General features: G+C 45.0%; 1 long non-coding RNA gene across 1 annotated transcript in view; it reads left to right on the forward strand.

Annotated features, from left to right (window-relative positions):
* Nucleotides 1-9,010: 9,010 nt before the first annotated feature.
* The window catches only part of LOC132207585 (uncharacterized), a 31,571-nt gene continuing 25,709 nt past the window's right edge, over nt 9,011-14,872 (forward strand). The window contains exon 1 of the long non-coding RNA XR_009443598.1: nt 9,011-9,683. This is a non-coding gene — a long non-coding RNA (uncharacterized LOC132207585). The remainder of the gene's footprint in view (nt 9,684-14,872) is intronic.

Genomic DNA, 14,872 nt, shown 5'->3' on the forward strand with positions numbered 1-14,872 from the left:
AGGCTACTGGACTAAGTGGGATTGAGGTTCACAAGGAAGAGGTTTTTGAAATCCTACAGAGGGTGAAGATAGCTATGTCCCCTGGGCCGGATGGGATTTATCCTCGGATCCTCTGAGAATCCAGGGAGGAGATTGCCGAGCCTTTGGCATTGATCTTTAACTCATCATTGTCTACAGGAATAGTGCCAGATGACTGGAGGATAGCAATTGTGGCTCCCCTGTTCAAGAAGGGGAGTAGAGACAACCCTGGTAATTATCGGCCAGTGAGCCTTACCTCAGTTGTCGGTAAAGTGTTGGAAAAGGTTATATGGGACAGGATTTACAATCATCTAGAAAAGAATAAATTGATTCGGGATAGTCAGCACGGTTTTGTGAAGGGAAGGTCGTGCTTCACAAACCTTATTGAGTTCTTTGAGAAGGTGACCAAACAGGTGGATGAGAGTAAACCGGTTGATGTGGAGTATATGGATTTCAGCAAGGCGTTCGATAAGGTTCCGCATAACAGACTATTGTACAAAATGCAGAGGAATGGAATTGTGGGAGATATAGCAGTTTGGATCGGAAATTAGCTTGCTGAAAGAAGACAGAGGGTGGTAGTTGATGGGAAACGTTCATCCTGGAGACCAGTTACTGGTGGTGTACCGCAAGGGTGGGTGTTGGGTCCACTGCTGTTTGTCATTTTTATAAATGACCTGGATGAGGGCGTAGAAGGATGGGTTAGTAAATTTGCAGACGACACTAAGATAGGTGGAGTTGTGGATAGTGACAAAGGATTGGTTGCAGAGGGACATAGATAAGCTGCAGAGCTGGTCTGAGAGGTGACAAATGGAGTTTAATGCAGACAAGTGTGAGGTGATGCACTTCGGTAGGAGTAACCAGAAGGCAAAGTACAGGGCTAATGGTAAGATGCTTCGTAGTATAGATGAGCAGAGAGATCTTGGTGTCCATGTACACAGATCCTTGAAAGTTGCCACCCAGGGTGACAGGGCTGTTAAGAAGGCATACAGTGTTTTAGCTTTGATTAATAGAGGGATCGAGTTCCAGAACCAAGAGGTTATGGTGAAGCTGTACAAAACTCTGGTGCGGCCGCACTTGGAGTATTGTGTACAGTTCTGGTCACCGCATTATAAGAAGGATGTGGAAGCTTTGAAAAGGGTGCAGAGGAGATTTACTAGGATGTTGCCAGGGAAAGAGGGAAGGTCTGAGAATGAATGGCTGAGGGACTTGAGGCTGTTTTCATTCGAGAGAAGAAGGTTGAGAGGTGACTTAATTGAGACATATAAAATAATCAGAGGGTTAGATAGGGTGGATAGGGAGAGCCTTTTTCCTCGGATGGTGACGGCGAACACGAGGGGGTATAGCTTTAAATTGAGGGGTGAAAGATATAGGACAGATGTCAGAGGTAGTTTGTTTACTCAGAGAGTAGTAAGGGAATGGAACGCTTTGCCTGCAACGGTCGTAGATTTGCCAACTTTAGGTATATTTAAGTCGCCATTGGTTAAGCATATGGGCGTACATGGAATAGTGCAGGTTAGATGGGCTTGAGATCGGCATGACAGGTCGGCACAAGATCGAGGGCCGAAGGGCCTGTACTGTGCTGTAATGTTCTATGTTCTATGGCTAGCTCTCCCTGTGCTCCGTGTGATTTAACTTCCCTCTTGGAGTACCGTGAGGAACCTTTTTGAACGCCTTACTGAAGCCCGTATGCGTCCATCTTTCTGCCTTAGTCAATGCTCTTGATTACTACTTCAAAAAACTCAATCAAATTACATGAGTTATGATTTCCTGTGCACATGTGTCCTCGGATCCCATGGACTGTTTCCTGTTCTAACAGTCTTCAAATGGGGGATCTTGTCAAAAGCTTTGCTGATGCCCAAGTAGACTGTATCAAATGCATTGCCCTCATGCACACACCTAGTTAGCTCTTCAATCATAGATTCATAGAGTCATACAGCACAGAATGAGGACCTTCAGTCCCAATCATCTGTACTGATCAGGTGTCCCAAACTTAACCGGTCCCATTTGCCTGTGTTTGGTATCCGTCTAAACCTTTCCTAATTGTGTACCTGTCCAAATGTCTTTTAAATACAGCAATTTTATCTGCCTCGACCACATCTGTTGGCAGCTCCTTCCATTCACGAACCCCACCCCCCCCACCCCTTGTGGAAAGTTGGTTGAAAGTCAAAGCTGTGAATGTTAGAGATTCATCAACAAACCTCTTGCTGTCAACTGAAAGAAACCAGAGCTGATAAATCTCATTAGTAAACAAAATCATAGTTCTCCAGATTTAGTAAACATTATTTAGTAATTCCTCTTTTAATAGCTCTCACACAGTTGGCTGTCACTGAGGGGACTTCTCCTTGTACATTTCCTGCCATTAACCCAGTGCACTCTACAGGGACAGAAGACAGTAAAACTAAGTAAAGAAACTCTAATTGAAAGAAAGAAGAATTATGGAAATGTCCTGCCCTCACCCCTTCTTTCCTCACAACCGCTCCCCACCCCTTTCACAAAGAACGATCAAACGAATGCTGTTGTAACATCTTACTTTGTTCCAATCCCAGTTTATTTGTTGCTGAAACAGACTTTCTTGCTATTGGTCCTTTGCACTTAATTATTCCAATGCACCCTGCGCACCTCCCGCTTTCTATTCTCGATAAAATCAGGGTCTTCTGCTGTTTATGTTAACCGTTCATAGCATATCCTGTGCCCCTTGACCTGCATCAATTCCAAGTTCAGCAAATCCTCAATTTTAATATTAATTAATAAACTCTAGTTTCGGTTTCAAATCCCTCCACGGTCTTGAATCCCTCCCCTAATCTCTGTAATCCCCTCCAGTCTCCTAGTTTTCAGAGCTATCTACAGTCTTACACTAACTCATTCCTGAACATTTCCAGTTGTAGTTAGCTCACAGGTGGCATTGCTGTGAGCTGCCAAGGTACTAACACTGGAATTTCTTTCCTCAACCACTCTGTCCCTCAACCAGTTATTCCTCATTTCGTACACTGAGTATGAGTGACCTGCAGTGAGGTCTCAAGGAATTGGTGCCAGTTCACCAGAGGATGAAGTCACACTCCATTTCAGCTACAGGGGATTCAGATGAGAACTGCAATGGGGATGGGGTGGCCGACAGAAGAAGGATTGGTGCATTGGCAGGTTAGAAAGCCTGCCATTAATGTCACGGAGCAGGAAAGACTCTGGCTTCAATCTGGCGCAGTGTTTGGAACCCATCCACTCCAGCACTGAGTTGTGGCCAACCTGATGGGAACAGTTACAGATTGAGTCATGATTGGCATCTCTGCTCCAGAAAAAGCAGAAGCTGTTGTGGTACAGTCGTGGGTGGGCCCTTCTGGAGCTAGAGTTACTCAGGATAAACACAATAAAAATCATCAGCTTTCACCTGCAGTGCCACAGTCACAGGGATCGCACTCTGTGGGAGCATTAAGCAAGAAAAAGGCACCTATAATACTGGTATGAAGGAAATAAATGAGGGCAGTTGATATTTGCATGCATTATGGCATAGATTGTTCAACATTATTGTTTTGAAATATCAATATTGTGATGGCATTTACTGTTGTTTGTAGACAAGTGGTGCAGTGGTAGTCAACAGCCAAGGAGAGGGAAGGTTCAGCCTTGTTAGTGGAATTTGAGCTTACATTTACCTGTATTACAGTTGGTCGAGTGGATCACAGAAAGTCTGGCAACAAAAAAGCTGCAATGGTTACCTCCTCACTGCTTCCAACTCCTCCTCTTTCTCAGCTGGTGCCCGATCACTGGCAGCGACAGCGTACCCTCATGATGCCAAGGTTGGAGACTATCAAGAATCATGATGACACCGGCCCTTCTCTGTACTGCAGGACTGCCCCAGAGTGCTCCAGGCAGCAGAAGCAACATTGAACTACTCCAGTGGTCTGCACCATTACATTTCCTGTGGTACTTTATGCAGCCCCTCTGAGTGTGTAATACACACTCCCATATGGACCAGGTCATCAAACAAAGGCTCTTGTCACCTCCTCATTACTTCAAGTTGTTCAAATGAGGATGGCAGGGCAGAATATTGAAGAATTATTACAAAGTCTTCTGTTCAGTATCCTGCTGCTCTCTGACAAGGAAAACTGAAATGTACTTGATTTTCATGTAATTTTGATTCCCATTACAGGTCCTTATGGGAACAGGAAAAATGACAAGCTGGAAAATTTTGCAAGTAATCTTTGGGCCAGCCTGGAATCTTCCCATCCTCTGGCCATGACCTTGTGACCCTGCTTGGAGGTTGTACTTACAGTTTCAGAAGTGATCAATTCCAGTGAGGATGTCTGTACTAAGGTGAAAGCTCACGCACAGTTCTTCACGACGGGAAAAATGGCTCCATTCAGACTCTGGAGATTCAGGTATCCCACTGAGAATCGTTGTCTCCTTCATCATTCACCTTATTCCAGTCACCTGTCCTGCCCTGTGTGATTTCTGTCCATTCTCTCAGTCATGCTTGTCTGAGGGGATAGCCACTACTGTAGCCCTGTTGTTGACTTGTGCAGTATCCTCACAGTCAGGGAATGCTTCCCCATTCCTGAGAGATTTCAGCTGGCTTAAACAGCTCTGAAAACCACGAAACACTTTTACAAGAGTCAGCGGAAATCCACTTGCATCTAACCTGTAAGTAGTTGGTGATATCTCTATCCTCACTGCACTGGATTAAGAGAGGATTGTAACTGGAATACTGAGGTCAAAACATATACCATTAGCATCCAAGCAGCATTACGCATACTTCCATCAGAATGTGAATCAGATGACAGGGATTATACCTAGCACTTGGAGAACTGACAGAAACCCCAGGTTACCGTGTCAGGAAAGTTCCAGTGAATGAAGTGCCAACCGAGCACTTACCATTCGGGGGCAGTCTGTGGCTAAAACCCCACTCACTGAGAGATGCTGGCCAAACAGAGACTAGTGTCTCGCCATTGCAGGTGGTGCCACCAGGAAGGGTGGCTGATGCTGGTACTGCAATTAATCCAATGCTATTAGTGAGTCATGAACAAATTGGGGTCGTGGGAGAGGTTTTCTGGCCAGGGAATCAGGAGGTTGTAAGAAAAGGTAGTCAGGTGCTATCTGTTTGCCATCGCTACTAATATGGCATGGCGGATCAATGGTTAGCACTGCTGCCTCACAGCTCCAGGGACCCAGGTTCAATTCCAACCTCAGGTGACTGTCTGTGTGGAGTTTGCACATTCTGTATATGTCTGCATGGGTTTCCTCTGGGTGCTCCAGTTTCCTCCCACAGTCCAAAGATGTGCAGGTTAGATGGCTTGGCCATGCTAAGTTGCTAAGAGTGTCCAGGTATGTGTGGGTTAGGTGGGTTATAGTGGAATGGGTGTGGGTGGAATGCTGCAAAGGTCAATGTTGGGTCAAAGGGTCTGATTGTACACTGTAGGGATTCTATAATTAAGAGTTTTACTTCTCAAACTTTCTGTGTGATATTTGTTCAGCCTCAGTTATTAATTGCCCACTCAGGGGAGTAAAGACCATTTACCAGCCTTCCCAATCGAGACTGCATCAGGGTAAAACTTGAAAGACAGTCAGGTCCGTACTTACACTCTCCAGCTCAAACCCCGCATAAAGAGAGGGGTGTTAAATTCTACCCGTCATGTACAAAATCCAGCACCTACGTGATTGCCTGCAAAAATGCCATCCATCACTGCCCACAACAGAAGAGTGAACCTGGCAGAAACGCAGAATTGCTACAACGCAGAAGGAAGACATTCAGCCCATCATACTTGCCAAGCTCTCTGAGCACTCTAATTTAAGGCCAATCTTCTACCTTTTTCCAAAAACCCTGCATGTATTTTTTTTTCTGTTTAAGTAACCATCCCTCTTGCGTGCCTTCGCCGAATCTGCCACCACCACATTTCCGGGCCGTGGATTCCAGGCCCAGATCACTCACTGGCTGAATAAAGTATTTTTTCTCACTGCCCATTTGCTTCTTTTGTTAGCATCTTTGAAACTGTGCCCTCTGGTTCTAGATTCATTTTAGGAGTGGGAACATTTTATTCCTAGATAACAAGGTGTAGAACTGGATGAAGAGCTTTCTGAACTTTCGTCAGAAAAATGAAGAAGGGTCTCGGCCTGAAATGTCAGCCTTCCTGCTCCTCTGATGCAGCTGGGCCTGCTGCGTTCATCCAGCTCAGCACCTTGTTATCTCAGATTCCCCAGCATCTGCAGTTCCTACTATCTCTGAAGCATTTTATTCCTATCTGCTTTCTCCTGAGCACTCATGGTTTTGGAAAGTTTCTATCAAGTTTCCAAGGAAAGCAGTCCCGGTACCTTGAAAAAATCCTCATAACTGAGTTTCTCATCCCTGAGAATCATTCTCATAAATGGAGGCGTTGTGACAACATCACTGGACTAGTAATCCGGAGATTCAGGTAATCAGAATCAACTTTCACCATGACGCATGTTTGAATCCAATTTCAATTTAAAAACAACACCCAGGAATGAAAGTCTAATGGCGCCCATGAAATGGACCATCGACTGTGCTGTACATTTCTATGACTCTATGTCTCATAACAGGTCGCAGTACATTGGAGTTTTGTGTCATCTGCACAGTACAATGTTGTCCCCTGCACACCCAAGCCTAGATCATTTATGTCCGTATCAGGAAAGCAAGGGTCTCAATACCAGCCTCAGGGGAACTCCACAACAAACATCCTCTCAATCAGAAAAACACCCATCACACTCTCTTTCTTGTGATCAGAGATAATGGGAACTGCAGATGCTGGAGAATCCAGGATAACAAAGTGTGTAGCTGGATGAACACAGCAGGCTGAGCAGCATCTCAGGAGCACAGCAGCTGACGTCAGCTTTGGTGCTCCTGAGATGCTGCTTGGCCTGCTGTGTTCATCCAGCTACACACTTTGTTATATTACACTCTCTTTCTTATCCCTCAGACAATTTTGGATCCCTTTCATTCTGAGATTTTCTTCAAAAATTGTACAAAATGCTTTTGGATAGCCCATGCACAGCACAACAGCATCTTTGTCCTTTTCAACCTTCTCTGTTACCTGCGACTATCTCAAGCATCCAAATGATGTGGGCAAGTGGATACTGACGTTATTGGATCTTAAGACACGGAAAATAACTCATTGATAATGTGGTATCCCAAATTAGAACCATCAGAGATTTACATGTCGGTGATAATTTACGCACATGAGAGGGGTGCAGACACTTAGAGCCATTCAGCCGCTAGGTGAAAACATTTCCGAGTTAATTGCCACCCTGCGCAGAGTGCACATACAAATCTTGATGACAAGCATGACCCCAAGTCAGACAGCATCATTAGCATTGCTTCCAGATTAAAAATAACCCAGGGAGAACAAGACACTGCCTTTCAGACAGGTGTGGAGATAATTCCCAAATAACTAGCTTGATCCCAGACCATAGATGGGATGTACAATTATGGATTGACCAGATAAGGAACCAGCCAGGGTGCTCAGTGATAACTGGTTAACATGGCGGGGAAGGGAGTGAAAAAATAACGAGACGTGCTAATCGGAATTGAGCTGTATTTGTGTGTTAAGTATAATTGAAGGGGCGTAAGAAGTGGGAGAGGGCTGTGGTGGCGGGTGGAATGATTGATGGAAGCCGCATTTGCTTCTTGTCCAAGTTTAATTCACTTCCGGAGACGCCGGTATTATTTTCAAATTGGCGCTATTTGCAGCGTAAAATTGCAATCGCCAAATGTTATGCTGACTCCTGAGACAGCAGGTTGGCAACCCCCAGTGAAAAGGGACCAGGTACCAACGCTGCATCACCTTGCAGTTCTTAATCCAGGATGATAGAGAGTTTGGAACAGTCCCGGCCAAGTTGAAGTTACAGCATCCATTTCCATCAGTTAATATTGTGACGAGCATAATGTTTAAATGTGCAGTTTCACCTGTTCAATTCTTGTCTATCGACCAATAAATACAGATATTGCAATGGTGGGAAGGATTAGCGGGATGTTAGAAAGCAAAGCGGTGTTATTTTCAGAAAATGGTTACAAACCAGAGATTTTAAAAGGATTAGTTCCACCCCTTTCCCACCCCACCCCACCCCCAACACGCACTCTTTGGTAGGGGTTTCCTTTAAGAGCGCTTCCAGAAATAAACCTGCCTTGGCCCAGGATCTGTCCTATTTGGTATGAGAGGGATGTGATGATTTGGCTCCTGTACAATCTTCCTCCGCCATGCGGCAGGGTCGGAGCATTGAAAGCAGATCTCAGCTCTTGTGGAGAGAGAGAGAGCGTGAGGCAGCGGCTGCGAAACGCGATGGGGGTGAGGACGGACTGAAGAACCATGGCATCGCCGCTGTGTACTTAGTGCAGCCACCAGGCTCTCGGGGGAGGACAGCAAGGAGAATTTTGTGTTGTCCTTTTTATTTGCAATAATCCGGGGTGGGGAAGGGGAGAGAGAGCTGAGATAATGGGAACTGCAGATGCTGGAGAATTCCAAGATAATAAAATGTGAGGCTGGATGAACACAGCAGGCCAAGCAGCATCTCAGGAGCACAAAAGCTGACGTTTCGGGCCTAGACCCTTCATCAGAGAGGGGGATGGGGAGAGGGAACTGGAATAAACAGGGAGAGAGGGGGAGGCGGACCGAAGATGGAGAGTAAAGAAGATAGGTGGGGAGGAGAGTATAGGTGGGGAGGTAGGGAGGGGATAGGTCAGTACAGGGAAGACGGACAGGTCAAGGAGGTGGGATGAGGTTAGTAGGTCGATGGAGGTGCGGCTTGTCGGGGGGAGGAAGGGATGGGTGAGAGGAAGAACCGGTTAGGGAGGCAGAGACAGGTTGGACTGGTTTTGGGATGCAGTGGGTGGGGGGGAAGAGCTGGGCTGGTTGTGAGGTGCAGTGGGGGGAGGGGACGAACTGGGCTGGTTTAGGGATGCTAAATCTCCCCTTCCCCCACCGCATCCCTAAACCAGCCCAGTTCGTCCCCTCCCCCCACTGCACCACACAACCAGCCCAGCTCTTCCCCTCCACCCACTGCATCCCAAAACCAGTCCAACCTGTCTCTGCCTCCCTAACCTGTTCTTCCTCTCAGCCATCCCTTCCTCCCACCCCAAGCCGCACCCCCAGCTACCTACTAACCTCATCCCACCTCCTTGACCTGTCCGTCTTCCCTGGACTGACCTTTTCTCTCCTCTCCACCTTCGGTCCGCCTCCCCCTCTCTCCCTATTTATTCCAGTTCCCTCTCCCCGTCCCCCTCTCTGATGAAGGGTCTAGGCCCGAAACGTCAGCTTTTGTGCTCCTGAAATGCTGCTTGGCCTGCTGTGCTCATCCAGCCTCACATTTTATTATTTTAGGAGAGAGAGAGCTGTTTTGGTTTGTGATACAAGAGACGAGGCTGTCTATGCCTTTCACCCATCGGTAGCTCTCCTCCTGTCCCTGCCTCTATGCACACACTCTGCCAGGCATAGTCTTCCTCCCTCTGTGTGTGTGTGTGTGTCTCTCTCGCTTCAGCTCCTAAAACCTAAGATGCATCGGATATAAAAACACGCACATAAACACACACACACACACACACACACACACACACACACACATACATCAACAAGCCATGGAGAAAGATCAGGAATTACTGCAAGCTGTCAAAACCGAAGATGTAGCTGCAATGCAGAAGCTCTTGCAAAGGCCGAAACAAGGCAAAGCGAGTGAGTACCCTTTACACACCGTTCCATTGGCTGATGTGAATGTGCCTGCGTTTTTTTGTGTGTGTGTGTTTTGCAAATGTCCTGTTATTGTGGAGTAGGAGGGGAGGGAGTTTGGTCTGTTGTTCAATATGGGCTCTCCTATCTTGACCGATGCTGTTCGTGACTCTTGATACAGTGCAATCGGTGGGAATGTGGCATTAGCCTGAATAGTGCGTTCTCTCTCCCTCAGACAGCTCCCCTGCATCCCTTAGCTTCACAAGCCGGCGCTTTCTGCTCCTAACAGCGCAGATTGGACGTTGAGGATTGATAAGGTCAATACTGGGAATCCTAGATTCCCTCTCAACCGGGCAAGAGATTGCAGATGGTTTGTAGCGAATCCACGGTTGAGATACAACGCACAGAATCAGTTCGTATAAGGGGAAAGGTGGTTCTGGAGGTTTGCACTGTTCTGTTTCGGCAAAAAAAGTGCCCGACCAGAGAATATCAGGCCAGTGACTAAGACGGTTAAACAGCTAATTCTAGTGGAAAGCTGTCAAGAAGGTAATAGCTCAGAGTCTCGCTTCTGAGGAAGTGCAAACTGGAGATCTTGTTTGACCCACTCTGTGCAGGTTGTTGTTGCTGTGTTGCAAAGAGAGCCTAGAGACGTGAGGGGGGACTTGGATGTGACAAATGCAGTGACTCCACACCCGGGCAGTGGTTTGGCAACATGATTCGGACCCCGTTAGCTTGCAGCCCTCTGACGCTGTTCCCTTACTGCCGGATGCTCACTGGCTCGCACGCCCCAAACAACCGGGGCTATTTTAAATTTAACCCCTTGATTGATGGGCTGACAAGTGCCTGTTGATGACAAAGCAATAGATGCTGCAGATCTGGTAATTCGAAGCAGTTTTGCTGGGAGACGCTTTAATTGATAGATTTCAATTCTAAAATTAACCAGGATTAAACGGGGGAGACCTCGAGCTGGCTGATCTATGATGTAGTAATAACAGTATTTTCGGAAAGATTGTCTGAGACGCAGGAGTGATGTCTCTCCCAGCTATCCTGGCTGCAAGGAGGAGGAAAAGGCAACCCTTTCCGAACAAGGCACTGTGAGGATTTCTGAAACATTTATGTATCGCTTAACTGGAAACTTGATAATGTACGCCACAATGTGGGAGGGGGAATCTTATTCAGTTCTATATTTGCCTAAAGCTTCACTCCAGATATTTTGTTAAAAATAAAAGAATAATGGGATTTGAAGGGTACACTGTGAGTAAGTCGTGGGAAAATGTTAATTTATTTTGATGTGACTTGCTCCTACATGAGTAAAACATATTGTGATTAAGGATGATGGAATAAACTAAAAGCATTATTTGCCAGGATGAGATTCTGTCATAGTCTGGAGATGCGCTGCTCTGCTATCCAGTTATGAAGAGCTGCTGTAGTTGTGTTCTACAAGACTCCAATTGTTGGATGCAGTGGAAGTCTTTCAGGAGAAGACACCATGTCCCTTTTAAAAATAGTTTCTTACTGATTTATCATGTCACACACAGTACTTTGATTTGTAATTTTCTGGCTTATTCTCTGGTGTTGAGAACCTTTGTGGGTTGACTCTCCCTTTGACCTCATGATCCCTGTTGAGTTTAGATTTTGAATGCGTGGCCTGTGCATTTGTTGGATTTCTCTCTATTGGTTCTCTAAGTTCACTGACTGAATGCAACACTGTATCAATGTTTACCAATAATGATCATATCTGTGATGATGATGCTATTTTCCTTGGGACAGATAATGAAAATCTCCATGCTTCACAAAGTCTGTCTTCGTGTCTATTGGTGCTCCATAATTGGTGACCATGCCTTCAGCTGACAATGCCTTAAGCTCTGGAATTTCTTCCATAAACCTCACCACTCCTTTACCACCCCCCCCCGACCATGTTCTCCTTTACATTATTGGTTATAAAATACCAGAGCGGTTACCTGTGTTGATATTGCCAGTGTCACGTTTGATTAGATCATTCCTCCTATGAAATATTGTGAGACATTTTACTTTTACCAATGCAAGATGCATACATGCTGTTGTTATTAGACAATAAATCGAGGTGGGAGGGTGCGGTATCATTGGGATTTAAATGGCTGGAGAGGCCTAACGCCAAATACCCAGCAGGTAGCTGTGTTGGGGCTGGGTTTGAGGGTGGGGTGGCAGATGGTGACTGTCTCTTCTAAATTAGCCCATGCTCCCATTAGAGGATCATATGTAATGCCTTGCTTATCACCAGTCTTCAAAATTCTGACAACACCCCAACTCCCCAACATATCCTCACTAGGGCCTACCAATTCTTCTCACTTGGTGAGCTGAATCTGGAACAATTGTCTAAGTCCCAAGTGCAATACCAGTAATGACCACGTCTTCTGGTGGTGCTGCTGGTACAGTGCTGGAATGCTGCCAATCTCTTACTGGCCTGAATCTCTCTGAGGCAGGACATCTTCATGTATAAGCGGAGCAATCAACCCATCAGATGGTTGCAGAGCTTGGCAGGCTTCCCCATCTCTGTGCTTTTAGTCAAAGAGGTGGGGAACCCAGAGTCTTGTGTCATTCAGCCCTGAGGCAGTTGACCCTTACTTGCCTTCTGAAGTAGTATAGCAAATAGTTCATAAAAATGGGCAATAAAATGGTGACTTTGCCAGCATAATCCACATAATTAGAACTTTTCTTTATTAAATTGGGAACTCTGTGTGGTGTGTGCAATGCTAATGGAAGTACAGATCCTGGCTAAGCCCAGTGTTCTGTCTCCACCTCCCATGATAATACAAGGTACTGACTGATTGGTTTCTTGGCTGAGACTGTGGTCACTTAGTTGGCAGCCAAAAACACGAAGCAGTGTTTTTAGGAGAGGATGAGACAAAATATTTAGAGTGTCGAGAGGGTCCATAAAGTTTTGCAACTGAAGACATAAAAGCTGCTAGAGTTTAAAAATAACTTGGATCTGTATTTGAACTAACATTAATGTAGAGGGCCAAGAGCTGGAAAACAGGATTCAACTTGATAGTTTTAATTTGGCTGGCAAAGATGCGCTGGGCCAAATGCTCTCCTTCCATTGCTGCAAATTTCCACGATACTCCAAAATCATGTCAAAGATTTCTGAAGAAGGGTCTTGGCTTGAAACATCAGCCTTCCTGCTCCTCTGATGTTGCTTGGCCTGCTGTGTACATCCAGCTGTACACCTTGTTATCGCTATTGTAGAGCATCTATGTGTCCCACTGTTATTTTACTATCGTGCCAGATGTGTAGTACATGATTTCTCTGCAAGTTGGTATGACAAATTAAAATCATGAGACATTTTTATTCTCTTAATGATAAAACTCAAAATTCCAACTGCACCTATGTCAACTCCTGTGCTGTAACATGTCTTTACAGATTGAAAGGTGCATTTTATTTCAGTTGGGATGATTCTTGGATTTCTGCCAGACTTCAGCAGTTTGAGGTTTGCTGTGACAATTCCATGCCTTTTGACCTTCAACACAATCACAATGAAAATGACGTGGAAATTACAATATGGATACTGTGTGTGTGTGTGTGTGTGTGTGTGTGTGTGTGTGTGTGTGTGTGTGTGTGTGTGTGTGTGTGTGTGTGTGTGTGTGTGTGTGTGTGTGTGTGTGTGTGTGTGGACCTTGTGATATTTGATATAATCATTTGATATAATCAGTGGCGTTACTTTGGAGAGGTTTTGGTCTCCCCTTTGAATATTGAAGTAGAATGTAAAGCTCTTCCAGAAGTTTCGCTAATGACATAGAGCATCAGTCTGATGAAAACCTACCTCTTCCCCTTGCTGCTATCTACTTGTTATTGCAGTATCAGTTTCTGAGACATGCCTTAGAATCCATTAAAGACGTGAATAAAGGCAAACAGTTGCCACTCACTCTAACCAACGTTTTTGTATAAAGATTTTACCCTCTACATGGACATGAGTCTTAATCCCATGTGCCCACTCTGTTCCAGTGAATGCTTTATTCATCCTTACTTTGACCACTTGCTTAACCTATTCCTAAATATTGACTTGGCTGCCTGTTCAGTCATTAATTCTGGTTGCACATTTTGAACTCTATGTGTTTGATGCAGCAGTTGGAAACAAGGGCTTGTGCTGCTTTAGTTATACCATCAATAGAGACTTTAAATAGTCATTAAAGAAAGGAAGAACTGGCACTGAATAAATTACCTGGGGTTTTTTTGTATTCATTCTTAGAATGGAGCTGCTGCTGGCTGGCCAGTATTTATTGCCCACTCATAGCTGCCCTTGACAAGGTGTTGGTGAGCTGCCTTCTTGAACCATGGCTTGGAGGGCAACTTGCAGGTGATGGTATTCCCATAAATTTGCTGCCCTTATCCTTCTAGATGGTAGTATTTATGAAAGTGTTGGTTTCTAAAGAGCCTTGGTGAATTTATGCAGGGGATTTTGTAGATGATGTGCACAGCTGCTACTTCCCATCACTGGTGGAGGGAATGAATTTTTCTCGCTGTTGCTTTGTTAACTGTAGCAGCTTGCTGTGCCTAAATTGACTGCTGCATTTCCTGACATTGCAATAGTGACTACACTTCCAAAATATGAATACTGCTGAGAAAAGGCATATTTTGCTCCAGTTTTTCAACTTGCACTTAACAGGACAATTCACATCAAATACAATGTAAAAGGATCAACTATTATAGTAAATAAGAAGTGAGTCCTGGTGTTTTCCCTGTGGAAACACCTCAGAGTCCACTGTAATTGCTTTATTCATCTTTACTTCAACCATTTGCTGTACCTGTTCCTAAATATTGATGTGGTTCCACTTCCAAATGAATCAGCACTCTCTTTGTGTACAGCTTTTCCCTTCACTTCTTGCAAATTGCCCCAATAAGTGCAAGATGAAAAGGATAAACAAAATGTATTTTTTTCAAGTTCTGTATTACCAACTGATGACTGCCAAAATACTTCATTGGCTGTAAAGTGCTTTGGAATGTCCTGAGGCCATGAAAGGGAAGAAAGAGAAGGCTTTCTTTCTTAACATTGTGCATTTCACAGCTTTAGGATATCCCAAACAACTTCTGGCCAAGAGAATAGTTGAGAATTGGAGTCACTGTCGTAATGTGGAAACACGGCAGTCCATTTGTGCACAGTGAGATCTCACAAACGGCAACATCACAGTGACCAGAAAACCCCTTCAGTAATATCAGTT

Source organism: Stegostoma tigrinum, unplaced genomic scaffold (assembly GCF_030684315.1).
Source record: "Stegostoma tigrinum isolate sSteTig4 unplaced genomic scaffold, sSteTig4.hap1 scaffold_104, whole genome shotgun sequence".
Lineage (NCBI taxonomy): Eukaryota > Metazoa > Chordata > Chondrichthyes > Orectolobiformes > Stegostomatidae > Stegostoma > Stegostoma tigrinum.